The sequence below is a fragment of the Jatropha curcas genome, chromosome 7 (genome assembly GCF_041381405.1).
Source record: "Jatropha curcas cultivar XTBG-Jc1 chromosome 7, XTBG_Jcur_1.0, whole genome shotgun sequence".
In the NCBI taxonomy this organism is placed as follows: domain Eukaryota; kingdom Viridiplantae; phylum Streptophyta; class Magnoliopsida; order Malpighiales; family Euphorbiaceae; genus Jatropha; species Jatropha curcas.
The window spans coordinates 17,787,391-17,803,249 of record NC_143157.1 but is presented as its reverse complement, the minus strand read 5'-3'; the positions used below and the strand labels follow the sequence as shown (position 1 = coordinate 17,803,249).

The window sequence follows — 15,859 nt, the reverse complement described above, 5'->3', positions numbered from 1 at the left end:
ACTCTCTCCTACTAGATTTCAATTCGGGGACGAATTGTCTTAAGAGGGGGAGATTGAAATATCCCGAATTTTTATTTTCAAAACTTAGGAATTTTTATTAAATAAAAAATCTGAATTTTTGATAGTATGGGTTGTAAAGATCGAGCAATTCTAATTTGAGCCCAAAGTTTTACGAGTTGGGCCCAAGCCCAAATAAAATGTCGAAAATTTCGAATCGTAAACAGTTAAAGTTTTCGAGAAATAATATAAAATCCCAGCGATTAATATATATATATTTACCCTAAAAACAAATCTCCTTACTAATTATAGTTTATTTTTATTTTTATATTTTATTTTGGTTAAAGGAGGAAATGTTACAGAACTTAATTAAAATAATCAAATGAATTGAACCGGATTCAGAAATCAAATTGATTTTTCAAAAACCACATGAATAATTGGAAAACCAAGTGAAAAACTCGAGAACCAAGCAAATCGAGCCAAGACATTGAATTAGACCAAACCGGTTCGAATCGAACCGGAATGGTCTAGAAGCCCCAAGATTTTTTTTTCTTTTCTTTTCCTTCCTTTTCTCTTTTCCCTTCTTCTTCCTGGCGCCAGCGCCATGTGCGCGACCTCCACCCCCTCCCCCTTTCCCTTTTGCCTTTCCAATCACCTGAAGCCAGCGCCATTCCCATCGCCTCCCGCTGCCGTTCCCGTGCCGCTCTCCTTTCCCCTCACCTCTGTTGCCTCAGGCTAGCGCAGCAAACTAAGGAGCCGCGAGATGCGGTCTTAAGCGATCGGGACAGTCGACTCGCCGATCTTCTTTGCTATTTCCGGCGAAACCAGTCAAGGGCTGGCTGGTTACACCTTCTAACACCTCTGGCGACTCCACCGGCTACCGTCTTCCTCAACTCCGGCAGGGGGCAAATGTAGATAGCTGGAGCTGTTTCCGGTCATCCTAACCGGAAAATTCATTTTTCCGACGCTAATTGTTTAACTAGGTAATTAAATTCTAACCATTTATAATATGTTTATAGTTCCTTTAAATTTTATTTAAAGGGTATCATGAATTAAATAATATGGGTATAAGAATGTACATTTCTAGCTACTGTCTGTGTTTTGCTCAGGAATTATATAAGCATAGCTACTTAGGAATTATTATTTGAGTTTCTTGATGAAGTTGAGTGGGTTATTATGGTTAACAGTTTTGGTCTACGAATGAGAAATCTAGCTATTATCTATACATGTTAACTTAGAATTTTTAAGAGACATTGCTAGCTATAATATAATGTATAAATTTAGTATAATTCCTAAGTATAAGCATAGCATAAATTTTACAACAATTAAATTACCAATACTTGAGCTAAGGTCAGTTAGTACTCGATAATATTATTCTTGCTAGATAAACAATTTGATCATGGATTTGCTTTAATTAAAAATGGAAATGGTAGAGGTATGCCAAAATGGAGGAAAATGAAGCTTTAATTGAACTATAAACTGAAGTCTTACCTATATGAATCAATTATTTAGTTTACAGCAGGTTTTGGCGAAAGAAGTTGGAAACTTTAGATGGCAGCGACCATTTCAGCTTTTCCCTTGAGTTTTTGCTTTGATATGAATTATATGTTGTTGTTAAGTTTAAATTTTGATGGGAAATGAGTTAGTTGTTTACTGTATATAAGTTTAAGTCAAGTTGAAGCTATTTCTCTTGGTGGGCAGCAGCTATTTCAGGTAACGGGTGCCCTTTTAGATATACTAACGTAGAAATATACATATATATATTGAATTTTTATTTAGGTTAGCATTGATTTTTAGTGGCTAGTTTAGAATTTAACTTATCGACGCAAGTTTTATTTATAAAGTGTACATTTATTTGATAATTAGTTAGAGGACAATTAATACAATCATTGGAACATGTTGTAGGTTATTATAATTTGTAGATTTATTTAGTGAACGTTGACATACTTGTACTGAAAGGAGGATGGGACTTAAATTTGTTGATTGCCCGACGGATGGGCTGTGTACATTGATTGATAAATATATATAATATTGCGATATTTGAGCAGGTAGATAGTCCAATTTTTAGGGGAGGTGCTGCCGAAATTTCGATAGAACTTAGACTAGTTTTAAGTAATGACATAATTAATAAGTTTATTTAGATTAATTCTATAACTTAATAAATATTAAATAGAGTGCTCTAATTATTTAATTATTTTCATTATTATTCATTGAATTATTCAATTATTTATTTATTTCCATTATTATAATTTATTTTATTGTTTGTTTATTCTTACTATTATTTGTTATTTATTTAATTGCACTTGAGAATGGTTGTCTAGTTGTGCATTTTATTACGTTGTCCAACTGATCAATATGTCTGCACTTAATTGCAATGTTTGATTAATTGTGTTGTGTTTATGCTATGCTTTGTTTGTGTGGAGTTGGGATGAAGTGGGTCACCATGGGTTTGTGAGACTGTTTCTGTTATACGGATCCTGATTCTGATTTCTGTTATATTCTGATTCTGTTATATGGATCCTGATTCTGTTTCTGTTAGCCGGGTAAATGGGAGATCGGCGCCCCCGTGTGCACCTACTGTTACCGTTACTATTAACCACAGGTTGGCTTCTTTATTGGGCGCACCGGATAATCTAGATTTGATCGCAGCCCGCAGGGTGGCCTCCTGTTGTGAGCGCCTGATGATCTAGATTTGATGGAGACGACCGGGTTGCCTCCTGTTGGTATGAAAAAGAAAAGAGAGGATAGAAAAACAATGAGAGGGCTGGTCAAGTGAGGATTAGACCGGTCGGCCAGTATGGGGGATCGGCTCCCTGGTGCACATGTGAGAGGATGAGCCATGTGGGAGGACGGCTCATCGGGGGTTCGGTGACTCCATTGACTAATTTCCACGTGATGTGATTATATGAAGATGTTAATGATTGTGAGTGCTGGTGACATGTCATTTGTGTGACTGGCTGCGTGAGCATATAACTAGTCGGATGACTAGATTGATATATTTACACATATGTGTGAATGTGTGTGTTGTGCAATAATAGTTACTCCTTAGAAAGCTCACATATCTTGTTTAATTTTTCAGGAAGTAAGTTTCTCTTTAATTCGGTTAAGCTATGTTCCTTCGTCGCAGAGCTAGAAAGAAAATTTTTCCTAGACCAATAAATATTTTGCTATGTATCTAGATATATAAAAATCTATGTATATCTATTAGTTAGTGACTCCGCAGTTGTAGAATTTGCGTACAATTAGTCGTGTATTAACATAGACGATATAATTATGTGAGCCCATATTAAAAATGTGATGTACTATTAATTGGGTCCGAACCGTGGAATGTTGTAGCTGATAAATTTGGGCCGAGATTTAATAAAAAGGATTGAGGTTTATTTTTTTTATAATATGGGCTGAATGTTTGAAATTTATATTGAAATAATAAATTTTAGTGATTCAGGCTTACTACGGGCCTCGGGAGCCTTAAGCTTACCTGGGCTCTAGTGCCGGTCCGGCCCACGGAAACGGGTCGTGACAATACACCAAGCTAATCAACCAAAGTTTTTCTTATTACCAATAAAAAATGATATATATATTTTTAAATTTACTTTAGTATCTTTGAAATAAGAAATTAAGTATATATTACTGTTAGTCTAATTGAGAGAGAGAACGTTAAAATATAATTGAGTGGAAAATGTTAAAATATAAAAAATGAAAAATATACCAAAAAGTGAAAAGCTGTGATTATATATTATTATTGGTCCATACTGTAGAAAATGTAAAGATCTAGTTTGACTTATTTTGTAGAAAACATTTGTGATAATTAATTATTGGTCAAAAAATTTAATTGTTGGTCCCTATTATTTCTATTTTTGGTTTTTTAATACTTGATAATTAATCAAATTTGTTGGTCCCTACTGGTCCTCCTCACACTTGGCAATTTTAGAGGCTTATACTTGACTTCCATATAATGCAAATGCATTGCTTTGCTTTTATATATTATTATATAGATTATATAGATACAAAAAATTTTTAATGTTTGGGTAACTTCTTAAATTTAGTTTATTAATGGAACTTTATTTTTACTATAAAAATATAAGGTCAAGTCAGTGACATAAATTTTTCAATAAAAAATAAAAATTTCAAATATAAACAGAAGTAGAACAAATATTAATGACAAAAAATTTCTCAATTAAAAAGTCCAAGTTCAATTTGCATCCAATAAATGTAGTCTATAGTAGAATAGCACTGAAATATATTTAGTTGATCTATTTTTCTAAATTGATACTACATCTATTTTTTACGACTCTCTCAGATTCTGTATCTAATGTACTTGTAGTTTCATTCATCAGTAATATCTTTGGACTTTTCGTTATGGTTACTCTTGCTTCTGTCCCCGATAATTGTACTCCTCGCTCTCTTACCATAGTTTCGTACCCCTAGATTTTGGATTGGCATAGCAATACCAACCATGTTTAAGAAAAAACAAAAGACCTTAATAATTATTTTTCAAAGGAAACATTTGGCTAGCTAGCCTAGTGAAATTATCCGCTTCTTTTTTATTTACTACTAAGTGATCAACATTAATTAGCAAAAAATAAAAGAAACACAAAAACCACTGTAAGAAAGATATGTTTAATCAACACTAAACATAATATTGAAAATTATTTAAGAGAGTGGAGACTTTTAACTTCCGATGAAAGAGTTTCGATAGAAGATGAGAGATTAGAGAATAAAGATCATTATTTATATATTTATTTAACATATAAATAGTTAGAACAAAATAACAAAATAAGATTTTCAAAATTATAGTTATCTATATATCAATTTATAATTTGTAATAAATAGTTTGTAAATTGTAAAACTGAAAAATAAATGAAAGAAATACGGTAAAAATGTAGAAAATTTGTAAAAAAAAAAGTTTTTTACTTCAGGATTATATAGATATATAAATTTTGTCACATTAAACAAGAGGGTAAAATGGAAATAAAAAGTAATTTATTGTACTTTTCTTTAATTGACTGATAGGAAAACCATCAAATTTCTCCGAGAAGAGTTATTTAGTTTGATGGATTCAAAAGTTAGGCATTCTTAAATTGATTTTTAAAATACAAGTCACAACTTATCTGTTATAGGAACAAAATATTTCAATTTTGCCCTTCCCTCTAACTTTTAAGTTGGGATTGCTTCTTCATTCTCCGCCAAATTTAAGAGTCAAAACTTCCATTTCTCTGCGTTTTCCATTGAAAGCTGAGTCTCTATTTTGTCCCATTCCAAGAGGTGCTTAAACTTCTTTGCTTTGTTCTTGGGATATAAAATATTTTAAGCTTTTAAACTAATATTGATATGTTGAAAATTTAGCACCCAGAAGAATAAATGCATTATTATTCCAAAATTCTTTATTGTAATTGACTTTGACGAGTCCCAATTGGTTGAGACTATATTGCTATGCCTATATTAAAATATGAGCTACGTATGCGCTTAAGTCTAGGGCTGAGCACGGTTTCGTTTGGTACTGTTTGGAAAAATGTTCAAACCGGATTATGAGTTACGATTTGAAAACTTTTCATATCAAATCAAATTATTTAGCCAATAAAATCAGAACAAATCAAACAATAATAGAGCAGTTTGATACGGTTTCGTCTATGGTTTACTGTCATAAAAAGTACTTTGACATCAGTCAATAAATATAATGACAGTTTTAGTAGAAACGAAGAAAGGATAAATTTCTTTTTATTAATAGTTAATTCATTGAAAATATTCATTAAATAATTAATAGAAACAATTTTTTAATTATTAAAAATCAACTTGCCCTGAAATCATTATAAAAAAATCACATATTCCTATCTAAGAAATTAGAAATTATTGCAACTTTTGTAATTTTTTAACTAAATGGTTTCATTAAATAAAAATCAAATGACACTATTTTAAAATTTGCTAAATTTTAAATCAAACCAAATCATTTAAAAGAAAATCCATTTAACGGTTTGAAATATTTTAATGCACACCACTAGTTAAGTCCATGATAGTCTCCACCAGATTATTAGCTGCCATATATATATATATATATATAAGGTTGTTTAATAAATCTTCGCAAATCTCTAGCTTTTCATAAGAAATTAATAATGATGAATTCGTCATATTGGAAAAATCAAATCATCTTCTTGGTCCTATTGAATTTCCATTGTCAATTAGCATTATCTTCACCAATTTCTTCCTATTCTGCCCAATCATGCCTTAAAGATGAAAGCACTGCTCTTCTCCAACTTAAACAAGAATTTTACTATGATGCCTCCGCTTCAATAGACTGCGAACCTCCTCGTCCAAAAATGGGTTCTTGGGAAGTGAGATAGATTGTTGCTCTGGGGATGGTGTTACTTGTGATAATGTCACAGGTCATGTGATTGGCCTTGACCTTAGTTGCAGTGGTCTTAATGTCAAAGAATGCGGCTGTGCAGCAATTTGCACAGTAAATTTATGCCAATTTGCACAGTAACTTTTGGTAGTCAAAAAGGCCGCGGAAGAAGAAAAAGAAAAGTAAAACTTGACATGCAATGTTTTGACAAAAATGGAGAGCCATGAATGAGTTATACCAAAATTTATTTTTATGTCATTGAAATAAGAAACTAAATAGTGTGAATTAGTTTTAGGAAGCCTCAACCAAAATACACAGCAGAAAGAAGAAAAAAAAATGTAGAGAGAGAGTTATCTAGTTTTAGGAAGGGTTTCCTAGAACTGGGGAAGAGAAAAATAGCGAGGAAGTTATTATGGGGTGTTTTTGGAAAACACTTTGAGTGCCACTATTTTTGTATTACTCTCTTTGTGTACCTATTATTTTTTAATAGTGGAAGAATGATTCGGAGTTTGTCCCGTGGACGCAGCCCTAAACAGAGGACCCAACGAGTGGTATCAGAACTGATGCCTAACAACTGGTATCAGAGTTGATGCCTAATAACTGGTATCAGAGCCGAAGGTTTCGGCAGGTCTAGCCGATCAGATAGCGGTACTGGATCCATGGATATATTTTGAAAATAAATATACCACGATGAAGAGAAAATTACGACGAGTCCATTGGTGCTGTCCGCTCGGAAAGATGTTGCAGAATCGACTTAGTGATGAATAGTGAAATAGTAACTCAAAGTTGATGGTGAACCGTACTATTGGTGTTAAGTCCGTTTCAGTAAGTCCAGCACTATTCATGTATAGTACTATTCACGCGTATAGTTATTATTCATGCATACAGTTACTATTCGAGTATACTGTTACTATTGATGGTCACTATTCACATACTATTGGTCGTGTATACGGTTTATGTTGGTGATGATTTTCTGCGCAAGTCAAAATGGACAAGCAAAATGATCAGTCTAAATGGCAAAAATTACCATATATGGAGAAATGAGATATCTTCTTATGGTAATAAAAATGTATTTGCCTGTGTTTAGTTGAACTAAATCGGAAGACAAGACTGATGAGGAATGGGCTTTCGAGCATGCGTCCAAATCTCGGTTGGCAGATTTGATGATGAAGGTTTCTGTAGCACCTTCAGAAATGGCCAATAGAAGCTCACAAAAGGTTTATTTATGATAGCTAAAGGAATGACAACTCTGGCAAGAAAGAACGTACTACCTGGATTGGATGAAGTTCACATAGACAAGTGTTCTGATTGTATGGCGGGAAAGCAGATCAGTTGCCAGCGACTCAGAGCAGAGTGGGGCAGTGTTTTCAGAGGTGGACGATATCTCAAAAAGTCTAGTGGCCAGCGACTCAGAGAAGAGTGGGCCAGTGTTTGCTGAGGTGGACGATATATCAGAAAGTCCAGTGGCCAGCGACTCAGAGCAGAGTGGGCCAGTGTTTGCAGAGGTGGACGACAGACTTAACACAGTTGCCAGCGACTCAGAGCAGAGTGGGCCAGTGTTTGCAGAGGTGGATGACAGACTTAACACAGTTGCCAGCGACTCAGAGCAGAGTGGGCTAATGTTTGCAGAGGTGGACGACAGACATAACATAGTTGCCAGCTACTCAGAGCAGAGTGGGCCGGTGTTTGCAGAGGTGGACAACAGACATAGCACGGTTGCCAGCGACTCAGAGCAGAGTGGGCCACTATTTGTAGAGAGAGAGAGAGAGAGAGTTATCTCAGGCGGAGTACATCAATCGTGTATTGCAAAGATACAACATAAACGAAGCTAAGCCAGTCAGCACACCCTTAGCAAGCCATTTTCGCTTATCCAAGTACCAGTCCCCTCAGACGAAAGAAGAGAGAAAAGACATGACCAAAATTCCTTATGCTTCAGCCATAGAAAGTTTAATGTATGCGATAGTCTGTACGAGACCAGATATTAGCCATGCAGTGGGAGTTCTTAGCAGGTATATGTCAAATCCAGGGAAAACTCATTGGTAAGCAGTAAAGTGGATTTTGAGGTATCTACGAGGCACTACTAAGAAGTGTTTTGTACTTTGGTAAAGGAGAACTAAAAGTACAAGGTTATGTAGATGCGGAGTATGGAGGTAACGTTGATCACCGAAGAAGCACCAAAGGTTATATTTTCACTGTTGGTACTACAGCTATTGTTGGATATCACAGGTACAAAAGATTGTAGCTCTATCCACCATAGAAGCTGAGTATGTCGCAGTGACAGAAGCCAACAAAGAGATGATATGGCTTCAAGGCTTGTTGACAGAGTTGGGATTCATGCAGGAAAATAATGTTTTGTATAGTGATAGTCAGAGTGCAATACATTTGGCAAAGAATCCAGCTGACATGTTAACAAAGGTGGTGACCATTGACAAACTGAAGTTGTGCTCAACTTCAGTTGACCTGCTAGAATAACAGACCAGAGAAGACTACCGCATGATTAATGTGTGAAGACAGATTGAAATCAGTTTTCAAGTGGGAGATTGTCAAAGAATGCGACTATGTAGCAATTTGCACAGTAAATTTATGCAGCAATTTGCACAGTAACTTTTTGGCAGTCAAAGAAGGCCGCGGAAGAAGATAAAGGAAAGTAAAAAATGGCATGCAATTTTTTGACAAAAATGGAGAGCCGTGAATGACTTATACACGGCTCTCTTGTAACCTCTCCTATAAATAGAGGTAGCGAAGCCTCAACCAAAATACACAGCAGAAAGAAGAAAAAAAAATTGCAGAGAGAGAGTTATCTAGTTTTAGGAAGGGTTTCCTAAAACTAGGGAAGAGAAAAATAGTGAGGAAGTTATTATGGGGTGTTTTTGGGAAACACTTTGAGTGCCACTATTTTTGTATTACTCTCTTTGTGTACCTACTATTTTTTAATAGGGAAGAATAATTCGGAGTTTTTCCCATGGACGTAGCCCTAAACAGTTGAGGGTGAACCACGTAAATTTCTATGTGTCCTATTTCTACTTTTCCGCTGCGTTAATTTTCTCTTAATTCTTTGTGAGGGCCCAACGAGTGGTATCAGAACTGATGCCTAACAACTGGTATCAGAGCTGATGCCTAACACTTAATGGCGATTTAACATCTAACAGCAGCCTCTTTAGTCTTTCAAATGTCCAAAGCTTAAACCTTGCTTTCAATGATTTTAACCGCTCTAGTATTCCACCTGAATTTGGTAGCTTTAAGAAATTGACTTTTCTAAATCTTTCTAGTACTTGGTTTTCTGGTCCTGTTCCATTTCAAATTTCTCACTTGTCCAATTTGGTTTCACTAGATTTGTCCAAAAATGAACCCTTAACACTTGAAACACCAACCATGAAAATGATTCTTGAAAATCTAAGTCAAGTAAGAGAAGTTTTTCTTGATTATATAGACATGTCCTCTGTTGCCCTTAGTTCGTTGACAAATCTTTCTTCCTCTTTAACATCTCTCAGTCTTGTTTTATGTAAATTGCAAGGAGAATTCCTGGTAGCCATTTTTCGCCTACCAAACAAACCTTCAGTTTCTAAATCTAATGTTAAATAATGATGTGTATCGTCATTTACCGAAGTCAAATTGGACTAGTCCCCTGGAATCATTGACCCTCAACTCCACGAGTTTCTCTAGAGAATTGCCTGATTCAATTGGCAATCTAAGCTCTTTATTGGTGTTAGAGCTCAGTGGCTGTCATTTCACAAGGTCAATTCCAGCTTCTATTGGTAGCCTCCAACAACTCGTGAAGTTGGATCTTTCAAACAACAACTGGACAGGGAAAATTTCGGATGTTTTTGAAAAGCTTAAGGACATCAACCATTTATCTGTTTCAAATAGTAACTTCACTGGTATCTTGCCATCGTCTATCTTTAATCTCACTAAACTTTACTGGTTGGGTTTGTCGTAAAATAATCTGGAGGGTAGTATAGCTAATCAATTGTGTGGATTTTCCAAGCTAATTAAGTTGTACTTGTCTTATAACTTGCTTAGTGGAATAATCCCATCTTGTGTTTATGGTCTTCCATCACTGGTGTGGTTCTCCCTTAGTTTTAATCAACTCACTGGTCAACTTGGTGAATTCCGATCGAAATCTTTACTAGAAATAGTCTTGGAGAGCAATAAGATATATGGTCCGATCCATCCATCAGTCTTTGAACTGACGAACCTTACCAATCTTCATCTTCCGTCAAATAACTTAAGTGGCGTGGTGAACTTGAATATGTTCTCCAAGCTGAAAAATCTATGGGGTCTTGATCTTTCGAACAACCATTTTTCTGTCATCACTAGCAGTATTAATAACAGCAGCAACTCAAGTATGTTGCCTCGGTTTTACAGACTTGCATTGTCTTCTTGCAATATAAGTGAGTTCCCAGAATTCTTAAAGACTCAAAATCAATTGGGAAATTTGTTTCTTTCTAATAATTGGATTCAAGGCGAACTTCCAAAATGGGTTTCAGGTAAGGGAATGCAATACTTACTATATCTAAACCTATCTCACAACTTATTGACAAAAGTAAGGTAACTCCCAAGCAATTTACAATTTCTTGGCCTCAATTTTAATTACTTCAACAACCTCTTCCTCTTCTACCTCCTTCAATGTACATCCTGTTAGTTTCAAATAATAAACTGACAGGGGAAATCTCACCTTCACTTTGCAATATCACAACCTTTCAAATTATTGACTTGTCCAATAATAGCTTGAGTGGCATGATTCCACAGTGCTTGGGAAACTTCAGTAGTGAATTGTTTGTGTTGAATTTCGGGATGAACAATTTCAAAGGCTCCATTCCGGGAACATTTGCAGAGGGAAATAAGCTTCGAAATCTTAACTTGAATGGTAATTAGTTGGAAGGACAGTTACCCCGAAATTTAGCAAACTGCAAAATGCTGCAAGTTCTTGATCTGCAAGTTTCCCTGAGTGGCTAGCAACTTTCCCAGACCTGCAAGTTTTTGTTTTGCGACCAAACAGATTCCATGGCTTGATAGGTTATCCTGAAGGGAACATATCACCTTTTCCTAAGTTGAGAATCATTGACATCTCATACAATGAGTTCTCTAGTCATTTGCCAACAAAATATTTCTCAAGTTTGTAATCTATGAAGAAAGCGGATAAAGTTAATAAGAAAGCCAACTACATGGGAGAAATTTATTATTAGGATTCAGTAGTTGTGACATTGAAAGGGATAGATCTTCCAATTGAAAGAATCCTAACTATTTTTACAGCAATAGACTTGTCAAGCAATCGTTTTGGTGGAGCAGTTGTGGATGTAATTGGGAATCTTAGTTCGCTTGTAGTGCTTAATTTTTCACATACAGCCTTACAGGTCAAATCCCATCATCACTAGGGAATTTGATGGAACTTGAGTCATTAGATCTATCATCAAACAAGCTTATTGGTAGCATTCCTGAATAATTAACAAGCTTGAATTTTCTTACAAAGTTGAACCTGTCATATAACCAACTTGAAGGGACCATTCCACAAGGAAAACAATTTGGTACATTTGGTGATGATTCATATATTGGAAATTTGGGGTTCTGTGGATTTCCATTTTCTGAAAAATGCCAGAAAGATGTAGTTCCATCAATATCTAATGATGATGATGATGATGATGATGATGATGATTCTCCAAGCATATTTGATTGGAAATTTGTTATGATTGGTTTTGGATGCGGGTTGGTGTTTGGGTTGTCTGTAGGATATATTGTGTTTTCCATATTTTTCAATGAGGTTGTAGCAGTAATTTTTTAACAAGGTTTTCGCATGAATTTTACAACGAGCTTATAGCAGTAATTTATAATTGTATGACTCTGTAGTCTACTTATATTGCAACAAATATTGTTATGTATAATCTTGTACCATAATATCTTTCAGAAAAATAATCCATGACTAGCAATATAACAACAAAGAGCTTTTGATTTGATTAATTACTTTTAATTTTTAACTTGTAAAAGTTATTTTTAGGTACTTAAATGTTTGATTAATAGGTACCCTAAGGTATCTAAATGTTTTTTTTATCAGCAATAATAAAATTATTATTAAAGGATTGAAAAGGAAAATTAAACTTACCAATCTAAGAACTAATCGCTAGCCAATAGGCTATCCCATTACACCCACCCTAACTCAGATTGACAAGAAAATCCAAGGCCAACAACAAAAACTATAGAAGCTTCTCCTAAGGTAAGAGAAGCATAATAATAGTGACAAAAACACACAAGAAGGCAGCAAACTCAAACTTAGGAACAAGACTAGAGAACAAAAACATCAATACAGTTCACACAATCACAATTACAGCAAGAGCAACAAAATTAAATCCACGTGTTGAAATCTTTGTGATTAAAGTAAATATTGTGTTTCCTAGTTTAGGTTTATTCCTAATTAGTGTAAAGATTATGTTTTCTAGTTTAGAGATATTCCTATTTAGATTACTTCCTATATTGGAACAATTTTTGTATATATATAGTGGAGTAGAGGTTGAAAATATCATCACAAATTGAAAGAAATAAAACATAGTCTTTCCTTTAATTTCTACATGGTATCAGAGACATTGCCATGAATTTTTCGGCAACGGTTTCAGTTTGAAATAAGGCTGAGATACACACAGTGCCGCCAGGAGTGGGAGTTGGCCGTCACCGCCTAGCTCAGAAGGAAGAAGGACCGCCGATCGGCCCTCCATCCAAGCCGCGTCGCCGTCCGACCACACGCCATTCTTCACGGACCGGCGCGTGCGGCTATTTCCGGCGAGCTCCGTCGACGTTTCTTGTTCCAACGAGCTGGACTTGTTGTGGCGTTTTTTCCCCTATTGTTCTTCGGCACCAGTTTTGTGTTTGGAATTTTTTTTCCATTTTTTTCGGTGTTTTTCTGCCACTGCTGGTTCTTCACACTTCTGTTTCAATTTTTTTTTTTAATTTGACAGTATGGGTGACGGAAAGAAGGTGGATATAAGTTTTCACTCAGAGAGTTCCTCACTTCAGATTAGTCTAGTGAAGTTAGATGGAACAAACTACCTGGCTTGGTCTCGGTCTTGTTTACTATTTATTGAAGCAAGAGGTTTGCAAGGATACCTTGATGGTGGAGCGACTAAACCAGTTTCGATAGATCCGGGTTTTAACAAATGGAAATCCAAGAATTCTCTTATTATGTCTTGGTTAATAAATTCTATGCAGCCAACTATTTCCCGAGGATATTTGCTTCTTGATACAGCTAAGAAGATATGGGATGCTGCTTCATAGACGTATTCACAAACTGGAAACTATGCTCAGAGGTATGAATTGCGACAGAAAGTTCATGAAACCAAGCAAGGAGATCTGACCATCGCTCAGTATTTTGCGGAACTTAGTGGGTTATGGCAGGAACTAGATTATTATCAAGACTTTCAAGCAAGATGTACTGATGATGCGACTCAAGTTCAGAAGTTAATTGAAGTAGAACGTGTGCATGATTTTCTTGCTGGCCTGAATAACAAGTATGATCAGATTCGAGTCCAAGTTCTTGGACGAGATCCTTTTCCATCCTTACGACAAGCATACTCATTTGTACAGCAAGAGTAGACTAGGAGGAACGCTATGGTTCATAGATCTACCATTGACAAAGCATGGTTGATTGTTAATTCTGTAAGAGAACATATCCTGGCTGCAAAGAATAGTTCTTCAGATAGAGATCAATTATTTTGTGACTATTGCGGTAAGAACAGGCACACCAAGGAGTTCTGCTGGAAATTACATGGATGCCCAACTAAAGGGCGTGGAGGAATGCGGGTCAGTTCTTCTAGACCACAGGCACACATATCTCATAGTGGAGCTTTATTTGAGAAACGATCTACTGCTGGAAGCTTTTCTGATAAGGAGATTCAGTCCCTGAAATGATTATTGTCACAGCTTGATTCGTTCTCAACTCAGACTGCGGCCTCCAATTTTGTTAATTCAGGTAATGCTTTTCTTACCTTTCTTGCAAAAATTGCAAAACCCTCTTGGGTTATAGATTCAGGAGCAAATAAACATACAACAGGCTCTATAAAACATTTCCTCACATATTCTAAATATCAAGGCACAGACAAAATTCGCATTGCGGATGGCTCATTAGTACCAATTGCTAGCACAGGTTCTATTGACTGTACTTCCAATATTAAACTCTCCCATGTTCTTCATGTTCCCAGATTTCCTATTAATTTGTTATCTGTCAGCTTAATCACAAAAGCACTTAATTGCAAAGTAACTTTTTACCCCACTCATTGTATATTTCAGGAACTGAACACGGGGAGAATGATTAGCAGTGGTAGCTTGCGCGATGGACTGCATCTGTTGGATGACGTTTGTCGTTTTTCAAATTCGGGTACCAGTCAAGCTTTGTTAGGAACTTCTAGAAATCCTTTCGATGAAGTTATTCAATGGCATAGGAGATTAGGACATCCCTCTGTTTCTGTTTTAGGACATTTATTTCCCACTTTGTTTGCTAAATGTGATTTTAATTCATTAGTATGTGATGCTTGTGAACTTGCCAAACACACCAGGCATTCTTATTCTCCGATTAATAATAAAAATTTGATTCCTTTTGCTACTGTTCATTCTGATATTTGGGGTCCTACTAAAATTGTCTCTCTTTCTGGTTATAGATGGTTTGTGACCTTTATTGATTGTTGCACTAGATTGACTTGGGTTTATTGATGAAATTGAAAATTTCCATAAAATGATTTGTACTCAGTTTGATGCGCATGTGAAAATCCTAAGAACTGATAATGGTACTAAATACATGAATGCAGATTTTCGTACCTATTTAGATTCTAATGGTATTATCCATCAGACTAGTTGTGTCAATACTAGTGCTCAAAATGGAGTAGCAGAAAGGAAAAATAGGCATTTACTGGAAGTAGCTAGGTCCCTAATGTTCACTATGAATCTTCCCAAACCATATTGGGGGGATGCTATTTTGACTGCTGCTTACCTTATCAATCGTATGCCTCTTCATACTTTGAATTTTAAAACTCCATTAGAGGTTCTTCAAGGAAAAAACTCTTATATTGCACCTCCTAAAGTCTTTGGATGTGTTTGCTTTGTTCATCAGAATGGTCTTAGCAAATTAGATCCTAGAGCCTTGAAATGTGTGTTTGTTGGTTACTCTACTACTCAAAAAGGATACAAGTGTTATCATCCTTCTTCCAGGAAATACTTTGTGAGTATGGATGTTACCTTTCGGGAGTTTGAATCTTATTTTTCTTCCCAATCACCTCTTCAGGGGGAGAAATATCAGATGGAAGAGGTGATGGATGACATTTCTTTCTAGGGGAAGATTCCTGTAGATATAGATAGTAAAAGAGAGCAACCACCCAAATCTCTAGAAAGATTGGATAGACCTGATTTGAAAACCTACACACGGCTGACTAATACAGATACAACCATGGAGCATGAGACCTCTGATCAACCGTCCTCTCCAATTTCGGTCCCTGAAGATACAGAAGAGCAAGAACTTGGTGAGTCTTCTTTAATTCCTATTGATTC

At 35.7% G+C, this 15,859-nt stretch overlaps 1 pseudogene; it reads left to right on the top strand.

Moving 5' to 3' along the window:
* The first annotated feature begins 6,185 nt into the window (after positions 1-6,185).
* LOC105636106 (receptor-like protein 7) lies at positions 6,186-13,915 on the top strand (annotated as a pseudogene).
* The last annotated feature ends 1,944 nt before the right edge of the window (positions 13,916-15,859 follow it).